At 39.3% G+C, this 24,267-nt stretch overlaps 1 protein-coding gene across 1 annotated transcript in view; it reads left to right on the top strand.

Annotated features, from left to right (window-relative positions):
• Positions 1–24,267, top strand: part of LOC139723652 (uncharacterized) — a 90,562-nt gene that overhangs the window by 459 nt on the left and 65,836 nt on the right. The window lies entirely within an intron of this gene.

Genomic DNA, 24,267 nt, shown 5'->3' with positions numbered 1-24,267 from the left:
GACGTAATAAACTGCTAATGCAATGCCATGAATAATAAGAAAAGCACACGAGAAGTTGTTAAGAAATAAGATTACATTATTCAAGTTGGTTGAGAAGGAGAGTCAATGGGATAGAAAATGAGACGCAGGAGCCCAATGAAAGGTAATGCTTCCTGAGAATAGGGTCCTTGGAGAAAACACATTGGGTCCCATTGTTTACGAGATACGTATCTTTGTATTGGAGTTACTGAGTAAAGAGTAAGGACAGAAAACATAAAGAAATAACAAAAACAAAGCATTAAAAAAGATAACTGCTAAGGAATTATCCGAATTGGGGGATTCTCAGACTACGTCATCAGAGTTGTATTTAAAAAATGTATCAAGATTTGCCATCGAGTAGCCAGCTCAAGTAAGAAATCACTGTCTCTGTTTTTCTTATTTGGTCTTTAACCCGTTCTGTGCCAGTGAATCAAATGTGTACAAATTTCACGCACAAACCTGTGTACCGGCAATTTATGTGGCAGACGTAGGGTTAATCTCACAAACCGCTGGACATTTGAAAATACGACACACAGGACTGAAATGGAGCTGCCTACTAATTATCTTCGTATACATGTTCCGTAATGACATTTTCAATTTACGTTTGAGAGTAAATAAAAGATGGACACTACCGATATACTTGTGCTCAAGATTGTTCCGATATTCATTTCGCAACGACGAACAATGTCTTTTTCCGCAAACACTATTCCGCTTAATGCTGCGAACATGGTGAATATAGCTTAATATGCATGTGTAAACCTCCAGTTTCAAACATACCGCCCTCTGTTGTTTATTGTGAAATACGGTACACCATGTACAAATGTATCATTTCGCGTGAACCGAAAGAAATTAACAAAGTAATACAATATGTGCCGTAAAAAGCCCGGAAATTATTCATCACGAGCAGAATCTTGGTATGGAAGTTGTTGTTTTTTTAGTGTTTGTTTGTTTGTTTGTTTGTTTGTTTGTTTGTGGGCGTATCCAAGTAATATGAAGAAAAAAAATGTAGAAAAGCTATCATGAGGTATATAAAACGTATTTAAATGTTCGTTTCGTCACATAAGTAAAGACGAGGGTATCATGAATCAAAACAATTCAACTGTGTACTCTCACCGCAGAGGTCCTTTAATATCTTACAGTTCTGTAATCCGCAAATGATCTGAATTCCTATCATCGAATTTAATCAGAGCACTCTGCCTCGATCTTTAAGATTTACACTTAATCGATCAAATTCTTCGGTATGAACATTTGTTTTTTTTTTCTCTTTGTAAATAATTTTTCGAGGTGATCAACCCATGATGGAATTGATAAAAATAGAAATGTAATGAAGTCTGCAACCCATATGAAGGAAATTGTCCAAGTCATTATAAGCATCTCCGAGATGGAGAAGTTAATTAAGTCTATTTTCAGTAAGCCAAGTAATTCGACTTTGTTTCTCTCACGACAATCTTGAGTTCTTGTATCTTTTTTCCCCTCCTTTCTGTTAACGGAGAAAAATCTTGAAATTAGGTCTACTTCAGTCTTTTAAGCACTTGAATAGAGCGTCGTAATGACGTTTGCAATGAATTATTCTCCTTCCGTTTTTTTTTTCTCACAAATTCCGAGGTTATTTTGGCGCATCCAATTATGTCGTAAATTGGCGAACTGCAGTTGAGCATCTGTGCACATCAACCCTGTCTATACAAGTCAACGCTTATTTTTTCCCCTCTTGGCTAATTCAATTATTCCCGACATCACAATAATATACTCTTTTTTTCGAGGTACTCACATGTCTGTAAAAATCCCTCCTCGACAAATCTTATCATGGATTTGGATTCTAGGATATTTAATCAAGGTAATGCAACAACAACAACAAAAGAAAGATGACACAGATTCTGCACTATGGAAGCTATCAGGTATACGGATGCATTTTTTCCATGTTTACCGGAATCAAACTGTGTACTTCGAGCGCACTGTATCCGAGCCTACTTTTCCGTGTAGCTTTCATCTCTTGGGATGGTAGCGCGAGGAGATGAGAGATTTACAGCCAGAGCGAGATAAAGGAAGGGAGATAATATATGGATAGAGAGATAGGAGAGATAGGGAGATAAGAGAAACATATACGGACAGAGAGAGAGAGATATGCAGCCCGGGAGGGGTATTATAGGAGAAGGAGAGAAATATATTGGTAGATGAATAAGGAGATGAAGTATGGAAGATATGCATAGATGGAGGATGTAGCCAAAAATAGACGAAAGAAAAAAGCAAAAACAAAGAAAAGAGAGGCGCTTTGGACGGAACATTCAAAAACGAGGTTGGGAAAATGTGTGCATATTTGCGAAGGAGCGGCGTGCAAAGGGAGAGAATTAAGATGTGTGCATGTGTGTGTGAGTGTGTGTGTGTGTGTGTTTGTGTTGGTGTGTGTGTGTGTGTGCATGTGTGTGTGTGTGTGTGTGTGTGTGTGTGTGTGTGTGTGTGTTTTGTGTGTGAGAAAATAAAGAGAGACAAATTTGTGCGTGCGCTTGCGTGAAACACAGAGACTATCCAAATAGATAAAGTGCACTAGTGGCAAAAATGATGAAATAGTGGAGTCAAAAAAGAGTTAGGACAGACAGACAGACAGACAGACAGACAAGGAGACTGACCTAAAGTAGGAGAGACAGATAGATATAGAGAAAAAGAGAGAAGGGGAGACAGAAAGAGAGAGAGAGAGAGACGGAGGTATATTTCTACGAATGTAGAACTAATTGGAACGGTGTGGGTATTGTCTGGAGACGACGCGCACCCACATTATTCATCACTGTGAAATGAAACGGAGATGCAGTGATCCCGGTGTTGAATCGACTGTGTGGGCTGAATTGAGAACTGGGCGAAGCAACAGGGGACGAACCCGCAGTTCGTGCAGGATCTAGAGCGAATGTGAAAAAAAGTCAATAAATCAAGGATTCTTCCATGTTGTATCGCATATCACATTGCACTTGGGGACAGGCTTTTGCCGTAGGCGGTTCGTTGAGTGTGTTCTTTCGTTCATGCATGTCCGCCTAATTAGGACCAACAATTAAGCGTCACGCAATTACTGCGGAAAATCAACTGCGATTTCGCTATCGATTAATCGATGAAATTAAAAAAGAAATGCCAACCCTCCCTTCCCAACACAAATACACTGTTTACGTCCATATCTGTATTGTATAATAACCATATCTATATCTATCTGTCAAACTCTATATATTAATCTATATATTATTTCATTGCATATATATCTCTATCTATCTATCCATCTACCTATCTACCAATCTTTGCATCTATCTATCTATTTATCTATCTATCTATCTATCTATCTATCTATCTATCTATCCATATATCTATATATCTATCTACAGTATTATTCTACCTACCTACCTAACTACCTACCTAGCTATACTAGCTACCTACATATCTTGGGCCTATATACATGTATGTAAATTATTTTTGAATACATCCATGCGTATATGTGCGTATGCATTTTTGTTTAAAAAAAAAATCTGTGTATACTTTACAGGCTCTCTGAGTGCATTATGGAATCTAAAACAAAGTACGATACCACCGTATAATCTCTAGAGCATGCACGCATCATGTAACCCATTCGATTTGTGTACCTGTCACTGATGAACATCATCATTTCTATCAATTAAAAGATGATGGCTACGTGCCAGCCATTGGTAAAACATACGGCTTGGTAATGATTGATAAATAATGTTGTACAAAATTCATCAAAGAGGAACCTTCTCACGTTACCATGGTTACAGTCTTGGATATTTGAGATCCGTATCTATTTATATCTACCTCAGATAAAATGTCGTCTATGTAACTCTCGCTGTCTGGTATTTACTATTCAATATTCTTATAGGAACAAATTACTACCTGCTACTTCTACTGCTACCAAAACCTTTAAAATATGAATCTGCCGACACTGATAATAATAATAATTCTATTAAAAAAAATGATTTTCATGATGAGTATACAATTAGTAGAGATAATGATGATGATGATAGAATCATGATTTATGATTTTTAAAGATAATCCTCACAAATATTGTCATTATTACGTTTGCAACGTAGTAACTTTATTATTCGAAGTATAGTACAATAGCATTCATAACAATGGCGGTAAAGTACGACGCTAAAGTATGAAAGCAAGTACAAAAGTAATACTACTAAAGAGTATTAATGACAGTCATGGTAATGTATTTCAGCTACAGTAGGGTTGAAGGTGCTTGCCTTGCTCTTTGCTCTGTCTAAAGAGCCCCCAATGTACCCTATACAATGTACCCAATACCCTAGCAGATAACAATGAAGAGCATGTTCTTTTTTGTCCACCTGAATAATAGGGAACGTGTTCGAGGATCCAAACCCTGACTGGGGACCTCGTGTATTTAAGTCTGTGGCTTAATCCATTTGACCACAGAGCTCCATTATATTATTATGCTACTGATTTCATTTTAGAGAAAAAAACAAACAAACTACACAATAATCGAAACCAAAACAACAACAACGGACAATGCAGTTTAGTGCGAGGGTGCACGAATTCCGTAAATGGTGGAAACTAGGTCTAACCTACAAAGCATTATGGTATGTATGTATGTATGTATATATATATATATATATATATATATATTATAAATGTCGACATTAAGTTCATATCTTCAGTAGATTATTGGTTACTAGCATCATATGAAGGGCTTTTTCAGGAGATGAAACTGCAATAACAGTTATGGCTCAAGATTGACTGTTTACGTTTTAGCCTTCCTTTTCTTGTATTTTATCATGAGCCTTCAAAGGCGACTGATTTTCTTTATATTGTTTTTGTTTGTTTTTCTTCGTTACGGTTTGCTTCAAGGCCGCAGTAGCCACACCGACGTAGCGAAATTGAAAATGCCTAATGGAAGAAGCGTCCACTTTAGAGGCGCATGAACCACTAACTTTTGGCATTTAACGTTCTATTACGCAGATTGAATTGTGTCCACTTATTCTATGTAGTTCGTTTCGTCATAGTTTTGAAGTCGGCCAAATTTAATTATTGATCGCTCCAAAGATCTTGATGGTAAAGTATAACACACACAAAAAAAAAATGATCTACTTTGCCAATTTTTGGCAGTAATCTCACAAGGCAAGACGTTCCTGGTCAAAAGTGATGAAATTAATATTATCCAAGGGCCCCAGAGAAAAGAAAACTACATAGTAGCACCTTTTTAAGTTCGTCGCTTATCAATTAATCAATATTCCACGTGGTATTCTGGTGCATTTTGCAGTGACGTCAGGTGATACATTTTGTAGAGTTAATTTCTGAATTTGTATCAAGATGTAAAGGGGCCTACTGCAAACCATTGCAGCGATACTCGCAGTTTGATCATGAAAACGTGAGAAAATTAGTGGCGCTTGTAAATACAGTGATCATTTATATAAAAAAGAATTAGGGAAGCATTATTCTGTAATTTTTTTTGTCATTTTTCAAGCTACAGTATACAACAGAAGTGAGTACACCCCATGTGAACATATAAAAATTGAATGTAATTCTTTAAATTGTTTGTTTTGTCTCAAAAGTCTCACAGATATTGTAAAAATGACATTGAATGATATGAATTGAGACAGAAAAATAGTATTTATAACCTTAATTTTGAAATATTATGCATACTTGAGAAAATAATGGCAACAAAAGTGGGTACACCCTGTGTAATATTTGCACGGAAACATAGTTAAATCTGGAGTTTTATAGTCAACAGCACTGGTCATAATTTTCCTTAGCACAAAAAAAAACACAAAAAACATGTTGATATGACATGGCACTGCCTTATAATGCCCCTCTGCATTCTTTTATCTGTGTTTCACTCCTGTTTGATGACTTCTTGGAGTGGTCAGGGTTTGACTCACTTTAATTCTTGTATTCCTCTATGCATTACTACTGGTGTGACTAGTGTGGTCAGGAGAAATCATCGAACATGCAACTGACTCCCTTGCTAACTTTTCAGGAAAGCAGTTCGAGCATGGAACACAAACTCAAGGTCACTACCATGAAAAAACAACATGATTTTCATGCTAAGGAAAATTATGGCAAATGCTGGGACCATAAAACTCCAGATTTGATCATATTTCAATGCAAATATTACACATAGTGTACTCACTTTTGTTGCCGATATTTTCATGAAATATGCATAATATGTCATAATTGAGGTTATGAATACTAGTTTTTGCCTCAATTCCTATCACGCCAGGTCCTTTTTACAATCTCTGTGAGACTTGTTATTTAAAACCAACAACTTGAAGATTCGAATGTTCAAATGCTCATGTGGGGTGTACTCACTTCTGTTGGATACTGTATCGTCTAGAGCTGTGTGTTACACAAAGATTCTAATTGTGTTGTGGTTCGTTATCGGTTAAAGGACATCCCATTGATGTATCGCATGCGGGCATCGCGACCGGACTCGTTTTATTTGTACGTACAAGACGGTGTCCGCACGACTAGTAGCACACCGTTTGTATGTACACATCCGGGCCAGCGGGCACACACAGCGAAGCCAAGATTCAATGCACGTACAGACTCTATACCCTGAATGCACCATAGCCCCCATTATAAAATGGGTTCAAGAATGTAGCCAATTGGAAGCGCTGAAATGAGTCACGTGTGCGTGCATTATTTTCTTCAGGTAAGCACTAAGAAGAGTCTCTCTTCCACCTCCCTGGCCTGACGTACGTCACAATGTTTTACACTAGCAGTGCGCACTCAATCAGTTGTTACAAGTGCGTCACGCGCTACTATACGCGCTGTCAATCCTGTAAACAACTTCTAGTTCGGGCCGCGGGCTGCCACAACAGCCGGCGGCCTTTCTTGTGCATAACAGTACGTGGCGTACGTATACTCTTATACGTACGTACAGTACTTATCGTGTAGTGTGCGGGATTTCCGAGTGCGACGTGCGTAAATGTTTGGGACGAACATCTTCGGACATCTTGACTTTTGAGCGAGTGCTACATGTAGCTGACTGGTATTGACCCACAAAGGTACGTGAATAATGCTGTTAGTTTTCGACCCATTTTATAAAACTAATGATGCACAGGATTATTTCGTGGCGTTAGTGAAGGTGCGGCTCACTCTCGAGTATTGACAACGGTTGCAAACATGCACTCGGCTGCGCCTCGTGCATGTCGCACCATTGTCAATACTCTCGAGCGCGCCGCACCTTCACTAACACACTCTATCCTGTGCATCATTAGTATATTAAAGCACTTCGCATAGATGAAATCGTAGCAACGGAAATAGACCCAAGAGACTGCAACTCTATATCCTCGTTCAGGTATTTTGTTCTTGTTGTTGTTATCGAGGATACAAAGGGGACGAAATGAAATTGGAGAGAGAGAAAAAATAAAGAAAGGGCACCAAATAAAATGTTATTTTTAAAACACAGTGGTAATCAGTCTAGTGAATAATGACCAGAAACATATTTTACCCAAAGCACAATTGTAATCACAACTAGACAAGGATTTTCTCCGTTAACTTCTGAGCCTCTTCATTCCCCTAAGCCTCCTTTGCCACAGTCTATTTATACAAGAGCTCACGTAAGCACCCGTATGACATATCCACCCCAAATGCAATTGCATTAAAGAAGAGCGATGCTTTTAATGTGAATCATCATTTCTCTTTTAGTTACTTCTAGATCGTCTTTACCCCAACCTACTTTTGACGTGGCTTATTTATACAACATTAATGATCAGCCAGGAACAGACATCAGAAATTGGGGATGCATGTATTCAGGAAGACGACACGTACAAGCTGATCAATGTATGATATTCCTGTTCAAAGACGGTTATTTATAATTATGATACCGCGTATTCCAATTCTCTCTGACAGCTGGTTTTTATTCATTTTGTGTTTCTTAGGCAGAGTAGGTTTCACTCGGTGATTGGTAATAAATACCCTCTAAATATCATCGACACCTACACACATTTTGCTCTCTCTTTCTTTAGCGAATAGTTGCTGATCGCTATCCGCAGGTTGGTTTTTTTTTTTTGAAGAAGTATTATAGGGCTAACATACTACACGATTGTAAAATTGTGGTTGGATTATTGCCTCCCATTGAAGACAAGAAAATGATAGATATGGATTAAATTCTTCGGCTCCATTAAAAAAACAAGGAAAAAGAAGTTTTATGCACCCGTCGCACTTGTCAAGTAAGATCAAATTGATGACTTGTCTCCAAGAAAGAAATATAGATATTGCAGACTCTTGCGGTATAATCCTACCCGTCTTCGGACCTTTATGGACTAATCCGTGGCGAGGAAAAGTGTCGATTAATTGGATTTGGGGATTGTTTCTCCCCCCCCCCCCCTCTCTCTCTCTCTCTATCTCTCTGTTTCTGCAAACGGAAAGGACGACCATCGGACCGTCGAGCTGGTGGGGAGAATTTCGAAAGGTCAGAAGAGAAGAGACATCACACTCCATCTACTTTCCTATTTGTCTAAACCCCAAACCAGGAAGAGAGCACCCACGCGGTCTCATAATGTTTCTTTCCCCACAACAACCCCCTATCTTTCGCCCCCTTCTCCTCCCCCCCCCCCCTTTCCCTCCCGTCGCATGAAATGAAAGCTACAAAAAGGGGGGGGGGGGGACAAAGTAAAGTAATCTGGAATGATGGGCGTTGTATTTTCGAAACATCGTTCACCGATACAGCTCAATTTTGCTGATGTGTGACTCTGTAATTCCAGCCATGCGTGTGTGCGCGCATGTGTGTTTGTGATATGAGTAGAGAGACAGAAAATATACTATATTGATGCAGTTGTGTGTATATAAATATATGACGCTAGTAACCAATGATCTACCCAAGATATGAACTTACTGTCGACTTTTATATAAATGTATTGATGCACACACACACACACACACACACACACACACACACACACACACACACACACATATATATATATATATATATATATGTATTTATATATATACATTATTTGGCATTACATATGACAAAATGCATAAGAGAAAGCGAGGGGAGAGAGACGATGGGGAAGGAAAAAATTGCCCTAAAATCAGAGTATTAATTCAGAGAGCAAGTTACATCAAATATCATCAAATCTTAATTATCTATCAGTCTGCCTTCATGAACATTGATGTGAATAAGATTTTCTACCATGGCGACAGTTTTTCTTCTCAATGGAAACTGTAGAGTCTAAAAGTCATTCACGGCATGGCAAGGTGCAACGATACAATCTGACAATCATTATCAAACCAATTTGATCTTGTCTGCACAGTCGGACCTCACACTCAAAGATCACTCGAACCTTAATTGCTACCATGAAGGATCAACCCTAATAACAATGCAGCGGGTGGTTGTTTTATTTTCAGTCAATCAATGTAAAGAAAAAATCTATCCAGGTATGTGAATGAAAGCATTGTATTGACGCTCCTTGCAATGTTCTACCTGCTTTACAACTTGCTTACTTTCAAAGCACAATACAGGATGTGTAACTTGCACAATATAGCAGTTCACCCAAGATGGATTGGATTATTTATCTGTATTTCTCTACTGCATGTTTTCTTTGACTTTAGCCTGTGCGTGGTTCAAAATGGCATGGCTAAAATAATTCAATACATCAATCATAGCAGGTTTTGCACGTCAAGAAATTACGGGCAAACATTTAGAATCAGTTAACATAATGCTATGCGGGAGGACTGCGAATAAGCAGAGGCTTAAAAGTGTGGAACTTTTTCTTCTTTTTCCCCATGTTTTGGAAATATCTTGGGATAAGCGGCGAGGAATACAGCGGGCATATCAATCACGCAGGCAAATGGATTTCCATTATTTCCCCCAGCGTGGTCAAACGCTGTATCTCAGGTGGGATTCATAAATCATTTTGCGGGAAAAAACCGCCAGTATTGTCGAGTGGGCATGTTCGTAGGCGGGAAAATGCCGTTCCCTGTCTTGGTCAAGAGCGTCCAACCAAGCGTGGTTATTTTTTTTTTTTTGTGAAATTTATACCCGGGGATCGATTACACCGTATACTCTTCTCCTCCATATGTCATACTGCTCCCTTTACTTTTCTTCCTTATAATATTCTCTGTTCCTGTATTTAACAGTCCCACTGGATAATACAGAAAATGTACAACGGAAAAGATATGGCGAAGAAAAAGGAGAGAGAAGAATAGAAAAGAAAATGTAATGAAGTGGGGATGAGAGGAGGATCAGACAAAAGGAAGATACCTCGTTCGATTGTCACTGTGGTTTGTTCTATTTTTCCATCTGAGAAGATGGCTGGGAGCCCATATTCAGCTACACCTATAGCCGGTCTTCCATGGGGTCCAGTTGGATGTGAGGCGGGACCACTTCACTGGGTTGAACACCCTGAGCTTTTCGATGAATGGATGAAATGGGATCTTTTATGTGCATGAGTGATGAGTTGTGACTCTCTCACAGACGGGACCTCCAGTTTATGTCCTGTCTGAGGGACAGAGTGTTTTGCCTCTTATTAGGGAGGACGGTATGAATACATGCTTCAGTAAGAGTGGGGAATCGAACCCGAGTCCTTTGGATCTTGAGGCTGGCGCGCCACCGAATGAGCCGAATCACCTTAGAACTCCGCCATGTCCCGAGTCTCGAAATCACAGTTACTAGTAGTTGGAAGTACTCTCTCTCACACAATTTGTAGGGGTAGCATGAACTTTGACACAGTTGATAAGATGAAAATCAGCAGTAAACACAGCCCAACAATAAGGCCTTAAAAAAGAAGAGTATCTTACGAACCTGGAGAGGATTACTGAATAAAATTGTCTTGGTGTCCGACGTGTTGGAAATAGGCTCAGAGTACAGGCAGGAAAGCAAAACCAAAACTGTCTTAGAAATGATAGATAACCGAATTAGCCTGACACTTTTAAAGATGAAGAGCCCCCAGGGATCTGAAAAAATGGGGGAAGACAATAATTTGGTATTCATTTCTGGCAATGTTTGCATGTTATAGGGTTAAACCTTATTTGAAGAAGAGAAAACAGTGGCGAAATCTGCACGCTTATCGCACGAATACCAACGGACGTATGGCGAGAGAGATAGAGAGAGATAAAAAAGTGACGAGGGCGAGAGAAGAACTGGAGAGGAGGAGAGAGAGAAATAAAGAAAGAGAGAGGGTGAGAGAAGGAAAAAAAGAGACAGACAGGCAGATAAAAAGAGGGCGTGAAGAGAGAGAAAAAAAGAAAGAGAGAGAGAGAGGGATTGAGGCATTCTGCCCCCGCAGCATTCCAACATTCAGACATTCCTACGAATCTATTGCACCTGTTCGTTTGTATGAGATTGCCAAGTGCGAAAAAACAAGCAACAAATAAAAACAAAGCAGAACAACAACAAAACACCGAGAAAAAAAGCAAACAAAGCAAGAATCCGAAGGTAACACAGAGCCTGACACTGTTGAGTCTAATTTGTTTATGGAGATGGCTTGATGCTTCAAAGAGTCTATAAGGGTTTCGTAAATAAATCTTACCCATGCTAATTTGATAAAATATGTGATTACACACACACGCACACACACACACACATATATATATATATAAATAATGTATATATACATTAACATATATAAATGTGTGTGTGTGTGTATGTATACTTGTACAATTTCTATACAAATACGTGTGTACATAATATTCAATCAATTTATTTCATTTGTGTATATATCTATTATAAATTCATGCATGCAAATTTCCGTTAAGATGTGTAATATGTCGCAGACATTTTGCAAATGATGTTGCCAATACTTACAACAGTGATGATCTTAATAGCAATCTTCATATGAAATCATGATATGAAGGCGGTTATCGTCATGATAACACGAATGATTTAACACTGTTTTTATTGCAGTTGTTATTATCATTACCATCATTTCCACATCGGCCCCCATCATTCTTATGATTATGCTAATGATGAAAGAAGTTCGTCCATGGAAACTCCTTCATATTAAAGGCATAATTTATCATTTGCAGATGAAACAAAAACCCGGCATTAGTGCTTTAGAATAGTTCTAAAATGTGAATTTGGGATAGAAACAACCACTGTAAAAATTTGAACCCGTATAATCAATGTTGAATAATGTTAGATACACAAAATGTGAACAATAGTTATAATAAAAATGTTGCAAGACTAAACCGTCTACAGTTATGGTTTAATGAGAAAAATACTGATATCTCCTTATATTTTAGGCTTTATTGCAAAAAAAAAAAATTATACGTTAGGATGTTTTGTGATACAACAGACCTACACATATGCATCAAATGTGATATCTTGAAAATTTGTTAAATCAGTGTACCCAAAGGTAAACAGGACCTTTAAGTACTGTTCTTCCATAGGGGCTTGTCTTGATCATTACACCAGCATTTTCAGTTATACAGAGGTACAACTTGGTCAAGATTGAAGTCATATTATGCATAAGGTACCTCAACCAAGGACCATTGCACTATACAGTTATCAAATTCATGAATCCTTGTTGTAGAGTCAAAGTTTTTTTTACCTTATACCACAATATTCCTCTTTGGTGCAAACACCGATCTTGAGAAATACGCACTCATGTCTCTCAGTGTCTGGAATGAATCTCTTGAAAAAAAAAATAGAAAAAAGGGTTGTGTGAAAGTATGTGTTTGTATGTGTTTTATTTTATGCGTTACATCATCGGCAAGCTAGGAGGCAACGCCCCCCCCCCCGCCGCATCCTAGTCCAATACTACGTTGCTTACAGAAGCAATCTAAGGAGAGGGAAAGAAGAAAAAATGTTTAAAAAAAGACAGCTTTCTTCTTCCGAAGGATTATTGAAAGCCTGAAGATCTTATTAAGCTCTTGGGATGTACCTTGATTACATGGACATTTTTGCCGGTAAAGAGAAAAATAAGAGATATAAAATTTGAAGGATATATTAAACTAGATCAAAATGTCAAACGGAATCAGAAATGCAAGACAGGGAGATTATGCAGGCTGTCAAAATGCCAACGCTCAATTAAACAATTCCCCATGCTGTATAGGCTCGTTAATAAGGTCCTCTCTTGAACGAGACAGCGAAAGAGAAGGAGGAGCAGTAGAAGGAGGAGGAGGAGGTTGACATTTCCATGGTAACAATCAATGGTTATCTTCCGCGTCAGCTGAGCCGAAAGGCCTAAAAAGCACTTAGTATGTCACTGTGCACTACCTGCGGAGCTCGGCGACACGTAAAGTCATTACCCTACTGAAGAGTGCAGACCAAATCAAAGGTAAGAATGACGGACGAAACTCAAAGTCGGTCCGAAGCATCCATTTCTCAGCTGATTAGCTTTGAATACCTACAAGAGACAAGCCAGGCTGCGCGCAGGGAAAACAATAATAACTCGTTATACGCTGTTGATCAATACACGATTGTCAAATCGCCACAAAATTACGGCTACGAGTTGCGCGCAATGTACCGAACACTGACGCTCATGAAGGTTCTTAGTAAGACATTGACCCTTTGTATGGTTCGATTGCCAATCGGTACGGAAAATACGAATAGTCCTACACACTGTCCGAGGTTATAGAAAAAGGGTTAAACCAAGAACGATTAACCTGTCCCATCGAAATTCAAGAATTCTCACATAACTCATACCATAGACAGGCCAGATTCTGGTAGGGTAAGGGCTATGTCGCATGCGATCTCCGTCAAACACTTACAGACTAATAACTAAACTTTAGAACGCGCGTCTAAATGATTCGTCAATGGTAAATGGAGAAGTATAACGATTCTTATGCGGTGATTCTACGTTACCTCTTAAGATGGCAGAGTTTCCAAACGGTGTTGTGTGTGTGTGTGTGTGTGTGTGTGTGTGTGTGTGTGTGTGTGTGTGTGTGTGTGTGTGTGTGTGTGCGTGTGTGTTTCAGATGTCATAATAGTTCGAATTTGCTTTTCAACATAACGGCCGCGAGTTTGTGTCACTGATTCCAACCATCCATCAAATCAAGGTCGTAACACTGTTTAGTCTTCATTGTCATGTTTGAAACATAATCATCGAGAAACTCGTCACTTATATCAACCAAAGTCATTGTTAGATTAGCTCAGTTAGGTTCTCCAACCTCTCATCTTAATGATTAATTCAATTCATTCAAGTCATTGTGACTTGATTAATAAAGTTTGGCGTTGCCTAGGTAACACAAGGAGGCAAGCAGCCCCACCCCCTTTTGTTTGGTCACTTCGAAATCTATACCTCCTTGTCAATAAGTTATCAAAGATTACCGTCTGCCACAACGTTAAGGGGTTTTTGACGAAACTGATTCTCCGAAGATTTGTTTTCCTGTATCTATGCCACGCTAAGCGTTTTACTGTCAAGATGTTAAGAATTCAGTAAATCCGTATCTACATCATGTGCTGCGGTAACAAATTTCTAACATTTTTTTTAAACGGATGAATACGAACCAAGTACGCTTTCTCGGTCTTGCAAAGGAATTAAGATGTCTGTCAAGTTAACAAAAGATGAACAAAAGAAACAAAGAAGCTATCTAATATCCTTGGACCAAAGGAAAACTAGTACGAACAGCGTTGCAAAAAAAAAAAGAAAGAAAGAAAGAGAAATTCTAGAGATACATGCACCAGCTTTAGATAACAAATTGTATTCTCCTTGAATTGCAAAACGTTGTTGAGAAATGCAGCGAGATCCACAATGCATGGCACACAGTTATCCATGAAATATTCCATATAACGCTTTTTTCTCAAAGCGCGGTGACTATCACCCTTCGTTGATGGTGCGTACCTGAGAGTTGCCATGCCAACGCATACGTTTGCATCATCACAATGGTAGCCTCCGCAAAGCAAAAGAAAAGAGAAATACATACGCGGAAAAAATCTCTAAAAACCTTGGAAAGGATACACGCTCCATCTGTCTTCTCAGGTGTGAGAGGAGGGAGGAGGAGATGAAGATGAGGTTGAAGAGGATCGGAGGAGGTGTGGAAGAGGAGGAGGAGGAGGAGGAGGAGGAGGAGAGGTTGGTGGAGACGTAACGGCCCTGGAAGTAGTGATGTCTAGGAGCAGAGAGATGGAGAGAGATCAGAAGGAGAGATAGAGGGAGAGAAAGTGAGAAAGAAAGAGACAGAGGGAGGGAGAGAGGGGGAGAGATGGAGAGAGAGAGAGAGAGAGAGGGGGGGGGGAGATGGAGAGGAGGCCCAACGCATCTTCTCATCTTGCTTGACTGGACATTCGACATCTGTCATTCTTTAACCGCAGCCAAGAAAGTGATCTTACAAGCGGCGTTTCGTAACCATTCCCTCTTTTTTTTTTGTTCATTCGCAAAGCAGCGGCTCATCTTTGAAACAAAATTCACAGTAATTAGTCACATAAAGGGCATAAATGGTATAGATTCATTCGATTTCCAGACGACTCCTGACAGTTCTAAACGTTTCCTTCTCTATACAGGACTGGTGCAACGATCTCTCCTAATTAAGGTGCAAAGTCAACTCTGTCATGTCCGTATAGCCGGGTTCTCTGTGTATGTTCTCAGTGGTATAACAGGATGTTGCTCATCCTGCACAAGTTAAGGTTCATATCTACCTAAGATGTAATTTCTTTTCACACATTATCATGACATCTTCCAGCTTCTATAAATTTGAAATCGCTCAAGAAAAGGAACAAACTCAAGGACAGTGGCGTACTAACGACAAAATGCAATAATAAGTGAGGCTGATATCATCCATGTAAATACACACACACACACACACACACACACATATATATATACAAACAAACACACACAAAAACACACATACACGCACTCATTAAAGTAAGGAGAGCATCAGCAAAGATAAGCCTTGTTAGATATATCAAAGGAAAACCAACCTTTTTTCACAAATGATCAGAAACAAGGCAGGAATATAAACTACACATAATGTCCATGATTATTGAAGCAGTCTCTTTTCTGCATTTCCCCACCCCTAACCCACGCCCACAACCACTAGTCTCTGCTAGTCCCGGCATCACTCTTTTAGTTTTTTCGTTTTGAGTTGGCATCTACTTCGAAAATTTGTTGCGTTACCCGTCGCATCACCGCCATCCGCGTTTCGTGCCGAGCTCCATTTCACGCTCACGTAGCATTCCATTGCTCCAGTGGAGTGTGCGCCTTGGAGAATGCCGAGCCCAAACCCGCCGTTCAATTTTCAGCTTGTTTGACAAGCAAACTTGCTCTTAAGAACACGGAAAGACACAGAGAAAAAGATAAAGATAGGGAGAAAGAGAAAAAAGAAGAGAGAGATGGAGGGATGGAGGGAGGGAGGGAGGGAAGGAGAGGTCTGTCTTGTTTTTACTTTCAACAGACTGGCATTTGTACTGACGAGGGTTAATTGCGAGGCTTGTAATTTTTCTTCAGCTTTTCCTCAGCCGCGTTGAACATCCAGCCTGTTGTCACGGTCAACACCGAGATCTGGAATTTTCTAAGTTTAAGTGCTTTGTCTACAGTTCCCCCTTTCATATCGCTTTGCCACCGAGGCCACCTCCCCATCTCCTCCAACCCCCCCCCCCCCCGCGCGCACTTATTTCTCTCTTTCTGAAGTTATAGGCCTACCACAGGAAGATGCCAAATGCCCGGATCGCAGTACTCGTCGAGGACACTGCTAAGTTTAGCTCGTTTGATCTCGAGGATAACGTACCACGTCAGTGCCACTGCGAATCATACGGTCCGACGTTATCTAAACATCTTGCTTTCCCTTTTCCCCCCTGTTTTTTATTTGGGGGGGGGGGGGAGGGAGGGGAGGATGGGGTACTGAGGCATCAAATACAATTCGACGTTGGCATATACTATAGGAAAACAAAAGTTTCCCCTTCTAAGAAAAGAAGCATGCACTGGTTCTCGGAGATATTCTAAATTGACAGTATAGACACCGACTGAACAGACCACTTAAGTCACTGAATTTGTGCTTTAGTGTGCTGAAGTGTGCTTTAGTCCATATAAAGTAATGAATAGATGATTACAAATATCTCGTACCCAGTTGTTTTACAAAGCAGCATCTGAAAACCTGACGTATAAGAAGCTACACCTGTATAATGATAAACTTCGATATGCTGCGAGGTTGACTGATGATTAAGCTGTGAGTGCCCGTAGCTTTAAGTAAAAATAACCCAAGACTGCTGTACAAAAGTTGTGCGCAAAGCACAAATATACTCATGCATACACATACATTCATGTACATGTCCAAGCAAAAAACAACAACCAAAAACAACGTTGTTTTGCACAGATTCACTTTGGTACTTTTACATTGTAATACAAACCCTTCCATCTCTTTTAATATATGATATTAACTATGTAAAAAAGCACGCGCGCAGGCGAACACGCTCCATACGCATAATAGAATGCACTCACAGACCTATTATGCGAGACCTTTTGAAAGTACAGTAAAAAAAAAAAAATCTGAATGATGCGTTCAGTCCACATGATTACCTCCCTATAAAGACTGGTGCCCTATCACGCTCTACTTACGATGCGCGGTGTTTTGGATCAGCCTTTACTATTCAGTACCCCTAATTCCCTACCCTCGTTACATATTTCATTAGAACAAACATCAGTCTATTGATAAGCCACAAACATTTCTTAAAGAGTGATAGAGACTGGGTAAGACTCAACTGCGGCCCTCCGTAATTTTTTTTTTTTTGTCTCGTCATCGCTCTCGCGATAAAGATCGAGCCATTACTTCCACTCTTTCTCCTCTCCGCGCGAGATCTTCCGTAGAGATTTCTAACCTTGAACTTTTTTTGGCGTGCTGGGTTAACTTTTTTCACAGATAGAGAAGAAGAAGAATGAAAAAGAGAAAAAACGACATCATCAAATTCCTGCGGGAACAAGATTGTGATTCCACAGGATATAGCATGCTACAGTAACTTTTTCAATATCCGGTTCGGGATAGTAAACGAGATATAGGGAAGGGGGAGGGGAGAGGATGAGGGAAGAAGACAAGGGTAGGAAAAGGAAAGGGGGTCAGGAGAAGAAAGAGAGAGAGAGGATTGACAGAAGAGGAGAGGGGTGAATGAGAGCTGCCGTGTGTCCGGAAAAGGTCAATCTTCTCACTGTTTTCTCACTATGGCGTTACCCGGTAATCACTGGTATACCCATCTTGTGGAACACTATGTCGAATCTGCAAAAGGTTAGAACACGAGCAGGCCCCTCAGAGTTCACTGATTCCTGGCAAGACAAATTTGGAAAGAATTATCTCGTTTTTCCTTCAATTTCGTTGATTTCAAGATGCTTTCCACTTCATGTTACGTCCTCATTCTATATTCTTGTTCTATTTCTGCATTTTTCTGTATGCAGAATCTAGAAGGTAGCAACGGGTGTCAAAATATTAAATATTGTGACTCGACGCATATTTCTTATCCTGTGGAAAGAGTTTAGTCCTGTAAGTGCAGTTCCAAGTTGGTTTAAAGGGACATTTACCCCGAAATATGTGTGTGGAAGGATTGATTGCATGAAGCAATATGAGCAAAACACATCAGTGAAATTCAAGGAAAATCGCACGACTTCGTTCGAAAGTAAATGAATAGTTTTAAAGTTTCGTTCCCTCCATCGCCGAATAAGAATACTGAAACTTCTTTTTAGCCCCCTAATAAAACCCATACACATTTCTCCGACTTCATCATACTGACATGTGTTGAAAATGAATTCATTCCCCCTTCCTGTTGATAGAGGTAAGTCGAGTCCTCTTTCATTATGCCAGGAAAAAGAAATATTGACTTCTCCTTAAATTTTCATTGTATCGTTATGCTATTGTGACAACACAAATTGTTGTTGTCTTCTCCAGCGATGGTGTCACATGAAACGGATGGTCCCAATTTCCTCAAACTTGTGATATATCTTCATTCCCTGAATTCTTGACCCCCCAAAAAGTACAATCGGATTTCCGCATCGATAACTTTCAAAATGAGTAAACAATCTGAATACTATTTAAAGGTATGAAACTATAACTTCCTACACCTACAATTTTCAGAAAACCCCATTCAATTTGGTTGAGTGGTCATAGAGAAACGTGGGTCGTTGAAAAGCATGTAATGGGTCCGTTTCTTCCAAGTTCAGCACTTTGATGCTCTTGGAACAGTACTGTGAACACAATGGACAAATCTTGGAGGGAAGGATTCCTGACATGCTCTACAAAGATCATCATTTCTCTTTGACCACTAAAGCAAATCGGATGTAAGATGTAGGTAATAAGTTATAGTTTTATACCTTCAAATTGCATTGGGATTGATTCTCTGTTTCCGAAGTTATCGTGTTGCGGGAAGTCCGATAGTATTTTTTTTTTTTACATATAAAAAAAATATGGTATAGAACACTTTGGAGTGTTACCAATTCCCCGTTAATGAATAAAGAGAAATCAGATTAAAATGGCAGACGTTTCTTCAAAATCTGATTTTGCTCCATTGAGGAGTATTAACTTGTACATGACGTAAAATTTAGTGTAACATCAATCTTTCCTTTAGAAATAGAAGGGGTAACACGTAGCAAAATCAAATCTTTGTACACGGTATCACGCCATCATATCAAAACTGAAGGTAACCTTGGTGGATGTAATGTTCTGATAAATGTCATTAGATATAGGAAGATCTGCAAACAAGGTGCAGTTTCTCTTTAATAAATCCATGTTTATCCCTGTATCCCTTTTGACAGGCATGAAATACGTGAGGTTTGCAGTTACCGTGTTCGCAGGTTTGATTTGCTTGTGTGCGTGTGTGTGTGTGTGTGTGTGTGTGGTTGATAGCCATTATGCGCTTTGAGGGAATGCAGGAATTGTGTGCGTGTGTGTGTGGTTTGATAGCCATTATGCGCTCTGAGGGAACGCAGGAATGTCAGTTTTGAAGAGTGTTTTAGTCCATTGACCAGTGTCTTAACTAGGATATCTTTTCTCTTCCGTGAAAGCTTGTTGTTGAAAAAAACAAAATAGTTTTGTACTTTCCTTTTAGCTATTTTTTTTCTGGGCGTGGGGGGGGGGGTGTATTGGAAGGATATAATGTCTGCCCAAACCAGTCGTTAGGCACTGTTAAGTGTCATTTATTTTGAAGAAAGATACATCAATCTTTTATTTTTCTATCAAGGCTAGCATTCACGTTGGTTTTTGTTTTGTGTGTTCCTTTATTTATTTCGTTTGTTTGTTTGTTTGTTGATTCGTTGCGGTTGTTGCTTTTGCATGTGTGTGTGTGTGTGTGTGTGTGTGTGCTTTCATGGTGGTTTATCCGTTCTCCCATAGCACCCTTCGCTAAACTCACGCGGCTTCCGCGGTTTCCCATTTTTGCAAGTTCAAGTAAAGTCATCGTCAACGCCATAAGCAAGTTTTATAGAACAGTGAAAGGGAGGCAACGCACGAGATAATGGTGATGAACGAACAGCGCACGCAGGCATGACGTTTTTTTTCTCTCTCTCTACAGATACCGGCCGTGCATCGACTGTGCGTATAGGAATGCGCGGATTGATACCTATGACATTTCAATGCACTTTTTTTTTTCTTGGGCGCTATGCATACGAATCAAATGCAAAATTTCCGGTAATAATCTACCGTCTGCGTTCTGTATTCTCTTTCTCCTTGCTCTACCCTCCCACATCTCTCTCTCTCTCTCTTTCCCCTCTCCCTCTCTTAATTTTGTTTTCGCCCTCCTATTATCTGACAGAGCCGTGCCTCTATTAGCCACTCTAGGGACAGATATATTGACATGATATTACGAACACTGTCGGGGTAATATGCAGTATATCAGGGCCGATGGCTGTTTCATTGCGGTGTTTGGCAGTAAATCAAAAATCCTCGTCCTCATATTCTCGCAGGACACGACCCGACTCAGGAGGGATAAATAGGCTTAGCCGGCTCATGCGCAGAAACGCTAGTGATACCGAAGCTACTGAGTGTATATAGTTGATGTTTTCTCATGCTCCAACAAATCTACTGAGATAGTTGATGTTTTCTTATGCTCCAAAAAAACTCCAACGAGGAAAGTATATAATTTTACTTTCCGCAAAACTCAGCGAATTCTTTCTTGTCTGCGTTTTTTACAGTATTTGAATTACAGTATGGTAATGTGAAGTCTCAATGAGTTCTGAATGAGGGACCGCCGCGGCGGCGGAGAAGAAGAACTTCAACGCGCTTAAAATCCTTGTATCCCTTTTGCAACCCCCCCCCCCCCCCAAAAAAAAAAAAAATAGATTCCTTTCATTTAAAGCTGGTATATCGTAGAGGTATAAGTACTTCAGACCTTTCTTCGGGAAGATAAAACCGGAGAATTCTTTCTGATGAAGGGGAAAACAATGCAATAGATTTCCAATTAATCTATTCGGATCCCCCACCCAAAAAATAAATAAATAAATAAATAAAGTAAAATGAAATAAAACCGTTATTCTTGGTACAAAAAGAGAACCTCACCTGAAATGGCATAGTGTTAGTTTTTTTTTATTCTTATTCATACTATAAATATATATACTATATACTTTTTAACAATATTATTGGGAGGTTTATTACCGTAAGATTTTATACACGATGTTAGGAGACATTCGTCTTCAACCATGCGAAATTTCGTGACGTTTGCAGAAGGGATATGCGACCTTTAAATTCGGGCAATCCCCCGATGCATTGAAGTATACATGTTTCATTTTTTTCATGCACCTTTTGTTGAGTCCATGATTTGATTCGTAACACGAAACAAGGAAAGAAAGAGATAAAAAACAACAACAACAACTGACTAACAGGCACAGTGTTCACAAGTATAAATACGGACGACCGAAGTACGCGCGGGAAACGGTTGTTGATATCATGTATCCGTCAACGCCAAGCGCTCAATAAAATTTGACACATATCAGTTTGCCTCAAGCCATAAACCAGGAATAATTCATGAACAGTACAATGTGCCATAGCACTTGCGGTGGAGTATTTATATCTGTGTGTGTGGCAGTGTGTGTGTGATGGAGAAGGGGACTAGTGCTTTTAAATTATGGCGTTCACCATAAACAATTATACTTGCGTGCTATAATGCATACTGTAAGCCTATGTTTGACAATCATTATTTTGATCGTATTTTGTGTATGCATGCATTGACAGAAAGGTGTTTATTGTAACATTTACACTGTATATGTATATATATTAGCACTTTCATCCCTGACGAAGGGGGAGGCCCACGAAAATTCGGATTTTGAATTAAAATCAAGGCAATTGGCATTTAATGCATTCCTCTATTGTGACATCATTATTGCTATATATAATTAACACACACACACACACACACACACACACACACACACATATATATATATATATATATATATATATATATACATGTATATTCATACTTCCCTAGGCAGTAAGATGCTATCGAAACCCCCCCCCCCCCTTTTTTTTTTTTAATGAAGTTGGTCGGGACTATTGTGGTTCTCAATTGCGGAAAAGTGATTTTAAAGTCAACAGTGGAATTCATGTTGCGTTGTTTGCAGATGAGTCACGGAGTCACGTGCACTTGTGCATCACAAGGAAAAGATTCTTAGACACTTGAAATGATACAGAAGACACTGTTTTCAAGTGAAATGACGAAACCTTCATTTTGATGCTGAACGTTACAGTGTATATAGCGCCATCTTAGGAATGATGACGTCAGAGCGTTTTTGAAAAAACTGATTTGTTGAAATGATTTATATCATGGTGTCCTTTTATGACTCAGTATGAACCTTTAATAGGAGATATTCTCTAAATATCTAACATGACATATCAAGAAATATAGGGTGTGTGTGTGTGTGTGTGTGTGTGTGTGTGTGTGTGCGTGTGTGCGTGTGTGCGTAACCGTAATACTCAGTAGTTATGCGTTGTCCGAACAGTCTACGACAATCTCCGTTCCCCTCCCGAAGCACTCTATACCCACGACTAGTTCTGAGTATAGCCCATTGCTTATTTAAAGTTCGAGAAGGTGTCTCTCACGAGATGGCACATTCACAATATTTTCTCCAAAATACGAACACTCTAACGAATAATGATGATAATAATAATGATAACGATGTTTTAATGACGCACGATGAATTATGATCATGACGCTTTAATCTGGAATGCTTGATATTATTGTCGAATGATGAAACTAGCGTATAGTCATGTTGTCATGGTTACCGGTCAGGGATGCAAAATTGTATCTCTGCTGGAGAAATTTTAAAAAGAAAAAAAGAAGAAGACCCATTTCAACCGTCTGCTTTTCCCCAGACTGCGCATTATGAAGCTGAGAAACTGAGGTGGCGCACATTTACGAGGAATGCATGGCTTCAAATCCTGCTGAGTTATAAGGACAGGTACGGCTAGGGAATATTACTGAATGCATTTTATGGAGCATAATCTTCCATTACAGTTTCGCAACGATGGGGGGAAAAGAATTTCTGGAGTTTAAAAGAAGAAGAAATCAGATGACAATGTCTTTTCTTCAACGATGAAATTTTGCATTACTCTGACGCATTTTGAAATGCACCAGAGGGTTCTTAAAACTTGAATGACCACGCTAGGTCGAACTCTAAAAAGTCTAAAAAGGTTCTTACGAATAATTTGATTTCTACATATCAATAGCGCGTGGGCACGCTCCCTTGTGCTCTATGCACGCAATCCATCACCAATAAACCATCGCCGATGTTGGAATGCCGTGATGTGCACCAATTGGATAGATTAATGCCGATACTGAACATGCTGGACATATATTCTTGACCGTTTATCATGTTAGAATCCATGAAGAAGACCGAACCATTTTCATCACAGACAGTTGTAATGTTTTCACCATAATGATATATGATTTATATATCTACACTGTAAAAACATCGGTGTTAGATTTAACACCACGGGTGTTAAATCTAACACCGATCAAACTTCAATAAAGGACCACACCCACAGGTGTTAAAAATGCACTGTGATGGTGTTGAATAGTATTCACTTGACACTTCGTGGTGTTAATTTGACACTGTACCTGGTGTTATTTTGACACTGTACTGGTGTTAATTCAAAAATGACACCACATGGTGTTGATTTGATATTTGTTGGTGTTAATATCAATGGTTTAACACCCGTCCAGCTTCAATAAGAGACCACACCAGCTGGTGTTACTTTGGTGTAAATTTATTTTCACATTTTTTCAAAAATCTAGTATTTTAATGTAAAATTCTTGATCGTCTTGTTTAAATTAAAAATCAACAAGAAGTGCAGTTACTAAGAAACTCTTCAAAAAACAGTTCAAAATTTGGAAATGACACCCGGAGGTGTTAATCTAACACCATAAATGAGCACCGAAAA

This window comes from Diadema antillarum, unplaced genomic scaffold, assembly GCF_040938485.1.
Source record: "Diadema antillarum isolate AM-2024a unplaced genomic scaffold, OU_Dant_1.0 scf00000197, whole genome shotgun sequence".
Taxonomy (NCBI): Eukaryota; Metazoa; Echinodermata; class Echinoidea; order Diadematoida; family Diadematidae; genus Diadema; species Diadema antillarum.
The sequence above is the reverse complement of the archived record's forward strand: the minus strand, read 5'-3'. Positions and strand labels throughout refer to the sequence as shown.